This window comes from Salvelinus namaycush, chromosome 1 (genome assembly GCF_016432855.1).
Source record: "Salvelinus namaycush isolate Seneca chromosome 1, SaNama_1.0, whole genome shotgun sequence".
NCBI classification, from domain to species: domain Eukaryota; kingdom Metazoa; phylum Chordata; class Actinopteri; order Salmoniformes; family Salmonidae; genus Salvelinus; species Salvelinus namaycush.
This window is the reverse complement of record NC_052307.1, coordinates 74,218,999-74,233,326: the sequence shown is the minus strand read 5'-3', so window position 1 is coordinate 74,233,326 and position 14,328 is coordinate 74,218,999.

Sequence of the window (14,328 nt, the reverse complement as noted above, 5' to 3'; positions counted from 1 at the left end):
TTTCTCTCTCCTCTCTATCATGTTGTTTCTCTCTCTCCTCTATCATGTTGTTTCTCTCTCCTCTCTATCATGTTGTTTCTCTCTCCTCTCTATCATGTTGTTTCTCTCTCCTCTCTATCATGTTGTTTCTCTCTCCTCTCTATCATGTTGTTTCTCTCTCTCCTCTCTATCATGTTGTTTCTCTCTCCTCTCTATCATGTTGTTTCTCTCTCCTCTCTATCATGTTGTTTCTCTCTCTCCTCTATCATGTTGTTTCTCTCTCCTCTCTATCATGTTGTTTCTCTCTCCTCTCTATCATGTTGTTTCTCTCTCCTCTCTATCATGTTGTTTCTCTCTCCTCTCTATCATGTTGTTTCTCTCTCCTCTCTATCATGTTGTTTCTCTCTCCTCTCTATCATGTTGTTTCTCTCTCCTCTCTATCATGTTGTTTCTCTCTCCTCTCTATCATGTTGTTTCTCTCTCTCCTCTCTATCATGTTGTTTCTCTCTCCTCTCTATCATGTTGTTTCTCTCTCCTCTCTATCATGTTGTTTCTCTCTCCTCTCTATCATGTTGTTACTCTCTCTCCTCTCTATCATGTTGTTTCTCTCTCTCTCTCTATCATGTTGTTTCTCTCTCCTCTCTATCATGTTGTTTCTCTCTCCTCTCTATCATGTTGTTTCTCTCTCTCTCTATCATGTTGTTTCTCTCTCCTCTCTATCATGTTGTTTCTCTCTCCTCTCTATCATGTTGTTTCTCTCTCCTCTCTATCATGTTGTTTCTCTCTCCTCTCTATCATGTTGTTTCTCTCTCCTCTCTATCATGTTGTTTCTCTCTCTCCTCTCTATCATGTTGTTTCTCTCTCCTCTCTATCATGTTGTTTCTCTCTCCTCTCTATCATGTTGTTTCTCTCTCCTCTCTATCATGTTGTTTCTCTCTCCTCTCTATCATGTTGTTTCTCTCTCTCTCTCTATCATGTTGTTTCTCTCTCCTCTCTATCATGTTGTTTCTCTCCTCTCTATCATGTTGTTTCTCTCTCTCCTCTATCATGTTGTTTCTCTCTCCTCTATCATGTTGTTTCTCTCCTCTCTATCATGTTGTTTCTCTCTCTCCTCTATCATGTTGTTTCTCTCCTCTCTATCATGTTGTTTCTCTCTCCTCTCTATCATGTTGTTTCTCTCCTCTCTATCATGTTGTTTCTCTCCTCTATCATGTTGTTTCTCCCTCTATCATGTTGTTTCTCTCTCTCCTCTCTGTCATGTTGTTTCTCTCCTCTATCATGTTGTTTCTCTCCTCTCTATCATGTTGTTTCTCTCTCCTCTCTATCATGTTGTTTCTCTCTCCTCTCTATCATGTTGTTTCTCTCCTCTCTATCATGTTGTTTCTCTCTCCTCTCTATCATGTTGTTTCTCTCTCTCCTCTATCATGTTGTTTCTCTCTCCTCTCTATCATGTTGTTTTTCTCTCTTCTCTATCATGTTGTTTCTCTCTCTCCTCTCATGTTGTTTCTCTCTCTCTATCATGTGTTCTCTCCTCTCTATCATGTTGTTTCTCTCTCTCTCTATCATGTTGTTTCTCTCTCTCTCTATCATGTTGTTTCTCTCTCCTCTCTATCATGTGTTTTCTCTCTCCTCTCTATCATGTGTTTTCTCTCTCTCCTCTATCATGTTGTTTCTCTCTCCTCTCTATCATGTTGTTTCTCTCCTCTCTATCATGTTGTTTCTCTCTCCTCTCTATCATGTTGTTTCTCTCTCTCCTCTATCATGTTGTTTCTCTCTCCTCTCTATCATGTTGTTTCTCTCTCCTCTCTATCATGTTGTTTCTCTCTCCTCTCTATCATGTTGTTTCTCTCTCCTCTCTATCATGTTGTTTCTCTCTCCTTTCTATCATGTTGTTTCTCTCTCTCCTTTCTATCATGTTGTTTCTCTCTCTCCTCTCTATCATGTTGTTTCTCTCTCCTCTATCATGTTGTTTTTCTCTCTTCTCTATCATGTTGTTTCTCTCTCTCCTCTCATGTTGTTTCTCTCTCCTCTCTATCATGTTGTTTCTCTCTCTCCTCTCTATCATGTTGTTTCTCTCCTCTATCATGTTGTTTCTCTCCTCTATCATGTTGTTTCTCCCTCTATCATGTTGTTTCTCTCTCTCCTCTCTATCATGTTGTTTCTCTCCTCTATCATGTTGTTTCTCTCCTCTCTATCATGTTGTTTCTCTCTCCTCTCTATCATGTTGTTTCTCTCTCCTCTCTATCATGTTGTTTCTCTCCTCTCTATCATGTTGTTTCTCTCTCCTCTCTATCATGTTGTTTCTCTCTCTCCTCTATCATGTTGTTTCTCTCTCCTCTCTATCATGTTGTTTTTCTCTCTTCTCTATCATGTTGTTTCTCTCTCTCCTCTCATGTTGTTTCTCTCTCCTCTCTATCATGTTGTTTCTCTCCTCTCTATCATGTTGTTTCTCTCTCTCCTCTATCATGTTGTTTCTCTCTCCTCTCTATCATGTTGTTTCTCTCTCCTCTCTATCATGTGTTTTCTCTCTCTCCTCTATCATGTTGTTTCTCTCTCCTCTCTATCATCTTGTTTTTCTCTCTTCTCTATCATGTTGTTTCTCTCTCTCCTCTCATGTTGTTTCTCTCTCCTCTCTATCATGTTGTTTCTCTCTCCTCTCTATCATGTTGTTTCTCTCTCTCCTCTATCATGTTGTTTCTCTCTCTCCTCTCTATCATGTTGTTTCTCTCTCTCCTCTCTATCATGTTGTTTCTCTCTCTCCTCTCTATCATGTTGTTTCTCTCTCTCCTCTCTATCATGTTGTTTCTCTCTCTCCTCTCTATCATGTTGTTTCTCTCTCCTCTCTATCATGTTGTTTCTCTCTCTCCTCTATCATGTTGTTTCTCTCTCTCCTCTATCATGTTGTTTCTCTCTCCTCTCGATCATGTTGTTTCTCTCTCTCCTCTCTATCATGTTGTTTCTCTCTCCTCTCTATCATGTTGTTTCTCTCTCTCCTCTCTATCATGTTGTTTCTCTCTCCTCTCTATCATGTTGTTACTCTCTCCTCTCTATCATGTTGTTTCTCTCTCCTCTCTATCATGTTGTTTCTCTCTCTCCTCTCTATCATGTTGTTTCTCTCTCCTCTCTATCATGTGTTTTCTCTCTCTCCTCTATCATGTTGTTTCTCTCTCCTCTCTATCATGTTGTTTCTCTCCTCTATCATGTTGTTTCTCTCTCCTCTCTATCATGTTGTTTCTCTCTCTCCTCTATCATGTTGTTTCTCTCTCCTCTCTATCATGTTGTTTCTCTCTCCTCTCTATCATGTTGTTTCTCTCTCCTCTCTATCATGTTGTTTCTCTCTCCTCTCTATCATGTTGTTTCTCTCTCCTCTCTATCATGTTGTTTCTCTCTCCTCTCTATCATGTTGTTTCTCTCTCCTCTCTATCATGTTGTTTCTCTCTCTCCTCTCTATCATGTTGTTTCTCTCTCTCCTCTCTATCATGTTGTTTCTCTCTCTCCTCTCTATCATGTTGTTTCTCTCCTCTCTATCATGTTGTTTCTCTCCTCTCTATCATGTTGTTACTCTCTCTCCTCTCTATCATGTTGTTTCTCTCTCCTCTCTATCATGTTGTTTCTCTCTCTCCTCTCTATCATGTTGTTTCTCTCTCCTCTCTATCATGTTGTTTCTCTCTCCTCTCTATCATGTTGTTTCTCTCCTCTCTATCATGTTGTTTCTCTCTCTCCTCTATCATGTTGTTTCTCTCCTCTCTATCATGTTGTTTCTCTCTCCTCTCTATCATCTTGTTTTTCTCTCTTCTCTATCATGTTGTTTCTCTCTCTCCTCTCATGTTGTTTCTCTCTCCTCTCTATCATGTTGTTTCTCTCCTCTCTATCATGTTGTTTCTCTCTCTCCTCTATCATGTTGTTTCTCTCTCCTCTCTATCATGTTGTTTCTCTCTCTCCTCTATAATGTTGTTTCTCTCCTCTCTATCATGTTGTTTCTCTCTCCTCTCTATCATGTTGTTTCTCTCCTCTCTATCATGTTGTTTCTCTCCTCTATCATGTTGTTTCTCTCCTCTATCATGTTGTTTCTCCCTCTATCATGTTGTTTCTCTCTCTCCTCTCTATCATGTTGTTTCTCTCCTCTATCATGTTGTTTCTCTCTCCTCTCTATCATGTTGTTTCTCTCTCCTCTCTATCATGTTGTTTCTCTCTCCTCTCTATCATGTTGTTTCTCTCTCCTCTCTATCATGTTGTTTCTCTCTCCTCTCTATCATGTTGTTTCTCTCTCCTCTCTATCATGTTGTTTCTCTCTCCTCTCTATCATGTTGTTTCTCTCCTCTCTATCATGTTGTTTCTCTCTCTCCTCTCTATCATGTTGTTTCTCTCTCTCCTCTCTATCATGTTGTTTCTCTCTCTCCTCTCTATCATGTTGTTTCTCTCTCCTCTCTATCATGTTGTTTCTCTCTCCTCTCTATCATGTTGTTTCTCTCTCTCCTCTCTATCATGTTGTTTCTCTCTCCTCTCTATCATGTTGTTTCTCTCTCCTCTCTATCATGTTGTTTCTCTCTCTCCTCTATCATGTTGTTTCTCTCTCTCCTCTCTATCATGTTGTTTCTCTCTCTCCTCTCTATCATGTTGTTTCTCTCTCCTCTCTATCATGTTGTTTCTCTCCTCTCTATCATGTTGTTACTCTCTCTCCTCTCTATCATGTTGTTTCTCTCTCTCCTCTCTATCATGTTGTTTCTCTCTCCTCTCTATCATGTTGTTTCTCTCTCTCCTCTCTATCATGTTGTTTCTCTCTCCTCTCTATCATGTTGTTTCTCTCTCCTCTCTATCATGTTGTTTCTCTCCTCTCTATCATGTTGTTTCTCTCTCTCCTCTATCATGTTGTTTCTCTCCTCTCTATCATGTTGTTTCTCTCTCCTCTCTATCATCTTGTTTTTCTCTCTTCTCTATCATGTTGTTTCTCTCTCTCCTCTCATGTTGTTTCTCTCTCCTCTCTATCATGTTGTTTCTCTCCTCTCTATCATGTTGTTTCTCTCTCTCCTCTATCATGTTGTTTCTCTCTCCTCTCTATCATGTTGTTTCTCTCTCTCCTCTATAATGTTGTTTCTCTCCTCTCTATCATGTTGTTTCTCTCTCCTCTCTATCATGTTGTTTCTCTCCTCTCTATCATGTTGTTTCTCTCCTCTATCATGTTGTTTCTCTCCTCTATCATGTTGTTTCTCCCTCTATCATGTTGTTTCTCTCTCTCCTCTCTATCATGTTGTTTCTCTCCTCTATCATGTTGTTTCTCTCCTCTCTATCATGTTGTTTCTCTCTCTCCTCTCTATCATGTTGTTTCTCTCCTCTCTATCATGTTGTTTCTCTCTCCTCTCTATCATGTTGTTTCTCTCCTCTCTATCATGTTGTTTCTCTCTCCTCTCTATCATGTTGTTTCTCTCTCTCCTCTATCATGTTGTTTCTCTCTCCTCTCTATCATGTTGTTTTTCTCTCTTCTCTATCATGTTGTTTCTCTCTCTCCTCTCATGTTGTTTCTCTCTCCTCTCTATCATGTTGTTTCTCTCCTCTCTATCATGTTGTTTCTCTCTCTCCTCTATCATGTTGTTTCTCTCTCCTCTCTATCATGTTGTTTCTCTCTCCTCTCTATCATGTGTTTTCTCTCTCTCCTCTATCATGTTGTTTCTCTCTCCTCTCTATCATGTTGTTTCTCTCTCCTCTCTATCATGTTGTTTCTCTCTCCTCTCTATCATGTTGTTTCTCTCTCTCCTCTATCATGTTGTTTCTCTCTCCTCTCTATCATGTTGTTTCTCTCTCCTCTCTATCATGTTGTTTCTCTCTCCTCTCTATCATGTTGTTTCTCTCTCCTCTCTATCATGTTGTTTCTCTCTCCTCTCTATCATGTTGTTTCTCTCTCCTCTCTATCATGTTGTTTCTCTCTCCTTTCTATCATGTTGTTTCTCTCTCTCCTTTCTATCATGTTGTTTCTCTCTCTCCTCTCTATCATGTTGTTTTTCTCTCTTCTCTATCATGTTGTTTTTCTCTCTTCTCTATCATGTTGTTTCTCTCTCTCCTCTCATGTTGTTTCTCTCTCCTCTCTATCATGTTGTTTCTCTCTCTCCTCTCTATCATGTTGTTTCTCTCCTCTATCATGTTGTTTCTCTCCTCTATCATGTTGTTTCTCCCTCTATCATGTTGTTTCTCTCTCCTCTCTATCATGTTGTTTCTCTCCTCTATCATGTTGTTTCTCTCCTCTCTATCATGTTGTTTCTCTCTCCTCTCTATCATGTTGTTTCTCTCTCCTCTCTATCATGTTGTTTCTCTCCTCTCTATCATGTTGTTTCTCTCTCCTCTCTATCATGTTGTTTCTCTCTCTCCTCTATCATGTTGTTTCTCTCTCCTCTCTATCATGTTGTTTTTCTCTCTTCTCTATCATGTTGTTTCTCTCTCTCCTCTCATGTTGTTTCTCTCTCCTCTCTATCATGTTGTTTCTCTCCTCTCTATCATGTTGTTTCTCTCTCTCCTCTATCATGTTGTTTCTCTCTCCTCTCTATCATGTTGTTTCTCTCTCCTCTCTATCATGTGTTTTCTCTCTCTCCTCTATCATGTTGTTTCTCTCTCCTCTCTATCATGTTGTTTCTCTCCTCTCTATCATGTTGTTTCTCTCTCCTCTCTATCATGTTGTTTCTCTCTCTCCTCTATCATGTTGTTTCTCTCTCCTCTCTATCATGTTGTTTCTCTCTCCTCTCTATCATGTTGTTTCTCTCTCCTCTCTATCATGTTGTTTCTCTCTCCTCTCTATCATGTTGTTTCTCTCTCCTTTCTATCATGTTGTTTCTCTCTCTCCTTTCTATCATGTTGTTTCTCTCTCTCCTCTCTATCATGTTGTTTCTCTCTCTCTTCTCTATCATGTTGTTTTTCTCTCTTCTCTATCATGTTGTTTCTCTCTCTCCTCTCATGTTGTTTCTCTCTCCTCTCTATCATGTTGTTTCTCTCTCTCCTCTCTATCATGTTGTTTCTCTCCTCTATCATGTTGTTTCTCTCCTCTATCATGTTGTTTCTCCCTCTATCATGTTGTTTCTCTCTCTCCTCTCTATCATGTTGTTTCTCTCCTCTATCATGTTGTTTCTCCCTCTCTCACCATTCTCATTATGTTTTCTCTCTTTTCCTCATATCTCTCTCGCTCTCCACAGGCAGGCCGTACAGCGCTGCACTGGGCGGCAGGGGCTGGGAACGAGCAGGCTCTACGTCTGTTACTAGACCATAACAATGAGGTGGATGTGGAGGACAGTGTAGGTACACACTCACACTCACAAACACACTCACACTCACACACACACTCACACTCACACTCACACACACACACACTCACACACTCACAAACACACTCACACTCACACACACGCTCACACTCACACTCACACTCACACACACACTCACACACACACTCACACTTACACTCACACACACTCACACTCACAAACACACTCACACTTACACTCACACACTCACATACACACTCACACTCACAAACACACTCACATACACACTCACACTCACACACACACTCACACTCATGCTTACACACACACTCACACTCACAAATACACACTCACACTCACACTCATGCTTACACACACACTGACAATCACAAGCACGCACTCATACTCACACTCATACAGACAGTATTTTATTGTGGTCTATGGCCTGACAAAGTTTATTGCAGTTACTCAGCCATGATCTGCATTTTCTAATGAACTGTGTGTAAAATTGCTCATAACATCCCACCTTTGTTTATAAGCCCATGAGACAAGTCTGTATCTGTAATGCAGTTCATTTGGGTGTACAGTGAGGTAACAGTTAGAGACACCTTCATATTCATCAGCGTAGACGTGGGGGGTCCTAGAAATGACCTTACTCAGTTGTTCTTGTCTGGTTCTCTGCACAGACACACACAAAAGTGCATGCTCGCACATGCACACACACTCACACGTATGCACGCACACACACGCACGCACACACACACACACACACACACACACACACACACACACACACACACACACACACACAGTAAACACCCTTTGTCTCAGGACACTGGCATTATAATGACTGTGATGATGAATATTTCATCAAACACAAGCAAGACACAGACAGGCAGTCTAAATGGTGATTTAATGTGTTTTGCCACTGCAATGTGTGGACTGCGTCCTGCATTACAATATTCTTAATTACAACAGACAGATAAGATTGTAGCCTACATTCTAAATTAACCTACAAAGTATTCAGACCCGTTGACTTTTTCAACATTTTGTTAGGTTACTGCCTTATTCTAAAATGGATTCAACTGTTTTAATCACTTTTCAATCTACACAAAATAGCCTGTAATGACAAAGAAAAAACAGGTTTCTATACATTTTGAAATAAAAAACTGAAATATCACATTTACATAAGTATTCAGACCCTTTACTCAGTACTTTGTTGAAGCACCTTTAGCAGCGATTACTGCCTCGAGACTTCTGGGTAGGACGCTACAAGCTTGGCTCACCTGTATTTGGGGAGTTTCTCCCATTCTTCTCTGCATATCGTCTCAAGATCTGTCAGGTTGGATGGGGAGCGTTGCTACACAGCTATTTTCAGGTCTCTCCAGAGATGTTAGATTAGGTTCAAGCCCGGGCTCTGGCTTGGCCACCCAAGGACATTCAGAGATTTGCCCGAAGCCACTCCTGCGTTGTCTTGGCTATGTGCTTGGGGTCGTTGAGCTGTTGGAAGGTGAACCTTCACCCCAGTCTGAGGTCCTGAGCGCTATAGAGCAGGTTTTCATCAAGGATCTCCCTGTACTTTGCTCCGTTAATCTTTCTCTTGATCCTGACTAGTCTCCCAGTCCCTGCCGCTGAAAACATCCCCACAGCATGATGCTGCCACCACCATGCTTCACCGTAGGGATGGTGCCATGATTCCTCCAGACACGATGCTTGGCATTCAGGTCAAAGAGTTCAATCTTGTTTTCATCAGACCAGAGAATCTTGTTTCTCATGGTCTGAGAGTCCTTTAGGTGCCTTTTTGCAAACTCTAAGCGAACTGTCTTGTACCTTCTATTGAGGAGTGACTTCCGTCTGGCCACTCTACCGTAAAGGCCAGATTGTTGGAGTGCTGCAGAGATAGTTGTTCTTCTGGAAGGTTCTCCCATCTCCACAGAGGAAATCTGAAGCTCTGTCAGAGTGACCATCGGGTTCTTGGTCACCTCCCTGACCAAGGCCCTTCTCCCCCGATTGCTCAGTTTGGCTGGGTGGCCAGCTCTAGGAAGAGTCTTGGTGGTTCCAAACTTCTTCCATTTAAGATTGATGGAGGTCACTGTGTTGTTGGGGACCTTCAATGCTGCAGAATTGTTTTGGTGTACCCTTCCTCAGATCTGTGACTCGACACAATCCTGTCTTGGAGCGCTATGGAAAATGTTTGCTCTGACATGCACTGTCAACTGTGGGACCTTATATAGACAGGTGTGTGCCTTTCCAAATCATGTCCAATAAGATGAATTTACCACAGGTGGACTCCATCAAGTTGTATGGAAACAGGATGCACCTGAGCTCAATATCGAGTCGCATAGCTTGAAAACAATTCTAAAACCCTGTTTTTTCTTTGTCATTATGGGATATTGTGTGTAGATTGATGGAAAAAATATTTTATCCATTTTAGAATAAGGCTGTAACATAACAAAATTTTGAAAAAATCAAGTGGTCTGAATACTTTCCGAATGCACTGTGTACATTACATTCAAAAAGTATTCACACCCCTTGACTTTTTCCAAATTTTGTTGTGTTACGGCCTGAATTTAAAATGTATTAAATTGAGATTTTGTGTCACTGGCCTACACACAATACCTCATAATGTCAAAGTGTAATTATGTTTTTAGAAATGTTTACAAATTAATTTAAAAAATAAGTCAATAAGTATTCAACCCCCAAGCCTAAATAAGTTCAGGAGTAAAAATGTGCTGAACAAGTCACATAATCAATTGCATGGACTCACTCTGTGTGCAATAATAGTGGTGAACATGATTTCTGAATGACTACCTCCTCTCTTTACCCCACACATACAATTATATGTAAGGTCCCTCAGTCGAGCGGTGAATTTCCAACACAGATTCAATGACAAAGACCAGCGAAATTTTCTAATGCCTTGCAAAGAAGGGCTCCTATTGGTAGATGAGTAAAAAAAGCAGACATTGAATATCCTTTTGAGCAGATACAGGCATCTTTCCTAACTCAGTTGCCGGAGAGGATGGAAACCGCTCAGGGATTTCATCATGAGGCCAATAGTGACTTTACAGTTAGAGTTTAATGGCTGTGATAGGAGTAAACTGAGGATGGATCAACAACATTGTAGTTACTCCACAATACTAACCTAATTGACAGAGTGAAAAGAAGGAAGCCTTTAAAACAGTTCGTTTCATGGCTGTGATAGAAAACTGAGGATGGATCAACAACATTGTAGTTACTCCACAATACTAACCTAAATGACAGAGTGAACACAACACAACATGCCTACCACTTTGAAGCTGCAAAATATTTTTTATTGTGAAACAAACAAGAAATAAGACAAGAAAACTGAACTTGAGCGTGCATAACTATTCACCCCTCCAAAGTCAAAACTTTGTAGAGCCACCTTTTGCAGCAATTACAGCTGCAAGTTTCTTGAGATATGTCTCTATAAGCTTGGCACATCTAGCCACTGGGAGTTTTGCCTATTCTTTAAAGCAAAACTTCTCCAGATCCTTCAAGTCGGTTGGGTTCCATTGGTGTACAGCAATCTTTACGTCATACCAGAGATTCTCAATTGGATTGAGGTCTGGGCTTTGACTAGGCCATTCCAAGACATTTAAATGTTTCCCCTTAAACCACTCGAGTGTTGCTTTAGCAGTATGCTTAGGGTCATTGTCCTGCTGGATGGTGAACCTCTCAAATCTCTGGAAGACTGAAATATAAGATTTTCCCTATATTTAGCTCCATCCATCATTCCTTCAATTCTGACAAGTTTCCCAGTCACTGTTGATGAAAAACATCCCCACAGCACGATGCTGCCAACACTACGCTTCACTGTGGGGATGGTTATTTAAACATTTTTTATTTAACCAGGTAGGCCAGTTGAGAACAAGTTCTCATTTACAACTGCGACCTGGCCAAGATAAAGCAAAGCAGTACGACAAAAAACACAGAGTTACACATGGGATAAACAAAAGTACAATCAATAACACAATAGAAAAATCTATATACAGTGTGTGCGAGGTAAGGCAATAAATAGGCCATAGTATCGAAGTAATTACAATTTAGCAAATTAACACTGGAGTGATAGATGTGCAGATGATGTTGTGCAAGTAGAAATACTGGTGTGCAAAAGAGCAAAAAAAGTAAATAAAAAACAATATGGGGATGAGGTAGGTAGTTGGATGGGCTATTACAGATGGGCTGTGTACAGCTGCAGCGATCGGTAAGCTCCTCAGATAGCTGATGCTTAAAGTTATTGAAGTTATTAAGTCTCCAACTTCAGCGATTTTTGCAATTCGTTCCAGTCATTGGCAGCAGAGAACTGGAAGGAAAGGCGGCCAAAGGAGTTGTTGGCTTTGGGGATGACCAATGAGATATACCTGCTGGAGCGCGTGCTACGGGTGAGTGTTGTTATGGTGACCAGTGAGCTGAGATAAGGCAGAGCTTTACCTAGCAAAGACTTATAGATGACCTGGAGCCAGTGGGTCAGCCGAATATGTAGCGATGGCCAGCCGATGAGAGCATACAGGTCGCAGTGGTGGGTGGTATATGGGGCTTTGGTGACAAAACGGATGGCACTGTGATACACTGCATCCAATTTTCTGAGTAGAGTGTTGGAGGCTATTTTGTAAATTACATCGCCGAAGTCGAGGTTCGGTAGGATAGTCAGTTTTACGAGGGTATGTTTGGCAGTGTGAGTGAAGGAGGCTTTGTTGTGAGAAAGGAAGCCGAGTCTAGATTTAATTTTGGATTGGAGATGCTTAATATGAGTCTGGAAGGAGAGTTTACAGTCTAGCCAGACACCTAGGTATTTGTAGTTGTCCACATATTCTAAGTCAGAACCGTCCAGAGTAATGACGCAAGTCGGGCGGGCGGGTGCGAGCAGCGATCGGTTGAAGAGCATGCATTTAGTTTTACTAGCGTTTAAGAGCAGTTGGAGGCCACAGAAGGAGTGTTGTATGGCATTGAAGCTCGTTTGAAGGTTAGTTAGTTAACACAGTGTCCAAAGAAGGGCCAGAAGTATACAGAATGGTGTCGTCTGCGTAGAGGTGGATCAAGGAAACACCAGCAGCAAGAGCAACATCATTGATAAATACAGAGAAAAGAGTCGGCCTGAGAATTTAACCCTGTGGTACCCCCATAGAGACTGCCAGAGGTCTGGACAACAGGCCCTCCGATTTGACACACTGAACTCTATCTGAGAAGTAGTTGGTGAATCAGGTGAGGCAATCATTAGAGAAACCAAGGCTGTTGAGTCTACCGATAAGAATACGGTGAGTGACAGAGTCGAAAGCCTTGGCCAGGTCGATGAAGATGGCTGCACAGTACTGTCTTTTATCGATGGCGGTTATGATATCGTTTTGTATCTCAGAGTGATGCGAGGTGTTGGGTTTGTGCCAGATATAGCGTTTTCCTTGATGGCCAAAAAGCTCAATTTTAGTCTCATCCGACCAGAGTACCTTCTTCCATAGGTTTGGGGAGTCTCCCACATGCCTTTTGGGCAAACACCAAACGTGTTTACTTATTTTTTTCTTTAAGCAATGGCTTTTTTTGCCACTCTTCCGTAAAGCCAGCTCTGTGGAGTGCACGGCTTAAGGTGGTCCTATGGACAGATACTCCAATCTCCGCTGTGGAGCTTTGCAGCTCCTTCAGGGTTATCTTCGGCCTCTTTGTTGCCTCTCTGATTAATGCCCTCCTTGCCTGGTCTGTGAGTTTTGGTGGGCGGCCCTCTCTTGGCAGGTTTGTTGTGGTGCCATATTCTTTCCATTTAAAAAAAATGGATTTAATGGTGCTCCGTGGGATGTTCAAAGTTTCAGATAGTTTTTATAACCCAACCCTGATCTATACTTCTCCACAACTTTGTCCCTGACCTGTTTGGAGAGCTCCTTGGTCTTCATGGTGCCGCTTGCTTGGTGGTGCCGCTTGCTTAGTGGTGTTGCAGACGCTGGGGCCTTTCAGAACAGGTGTATATATACTGAGATCATGTGACAGATCATGTGACACTTAGATTGCACACAGGTGGACTTTATTTAACTAATTATGTGACTTCTGAAGGTAATTGGTTGCACCAGATCATATTTAGGGGCTTCATAGAAAAGGGGGTGAAAACATATGCACGCACCACTTTTCAGTTTTTAATTTTTTTGTATTTTTTTGAAACAGGTTATTTTTTAAATTTCACTTCCCCAATTTGGACTATTTTGTGAATGTCCATTACATGATATCCAAATAGAAATCTATTTAAATTACAGGTTGTAATGCAACAAAATATGAAAAATGCCAAGGAGGATGAATACTTTTGCAAGGCACTGTATGCTTGTCATAGGCAAGGACTGGGGAGTTATTTTAAATAAAAAGAAACAGAATGAAGTTAAGCGCAGGCAACATCCTAGAAGAAAACCTGGCTAAGTCACTGGGTGTAACGATGTGCGCTGAGAGTCGGGAAGCAAGTTCAGGGAGTGAGTGTTTTAATAAAATGGTGACAGGTGTGCGCCATAACGAGCAGCCTGGTGACCTAGAGGCCGGAGAGGGAGCACACGTGACACTGAGAGACAAATTCCCCTTTCAGCAGGACAATAACCTAAAACACAAGGCCAAATATACACTGGAGTTGCTTACCAAGACAACATTGAATGTTCCTGAGTGGCCTACTGTAGTTACAGCTTTGACTTAAATCAGCTTGAAAATCTATGGAAAGACTTGAAACTGGCTGTCTAGTAATGATCAACAACCAACTTGACAGACCTTGAAGAATCTTTCAAATAATAATGTGCAAATATTGTACAATCCAGGTGTGGATTGAGTCAATACATGTATTGACTCATGGGTGTGAACACTTATGTTAATTTGATATTTTTGTATTTAATTAACAATAAATTAGCAACATTTTCTAAAAACATGTTTTCACTTTGTTGTTATGGGGTATTGTGTTAAGATGGGTGAAAAAAAGCAACAATTTCATCCATGTTGAATATCAGGCTTTAAAACAACAACATTTGTAATAAGTCAAGGGGGTAAATACTTTCTGAAGGCGCTTTGTCAATTAATCCTGTATATATTATATAATATATACAGGGATGTACGCTACATAATCCTGTATATA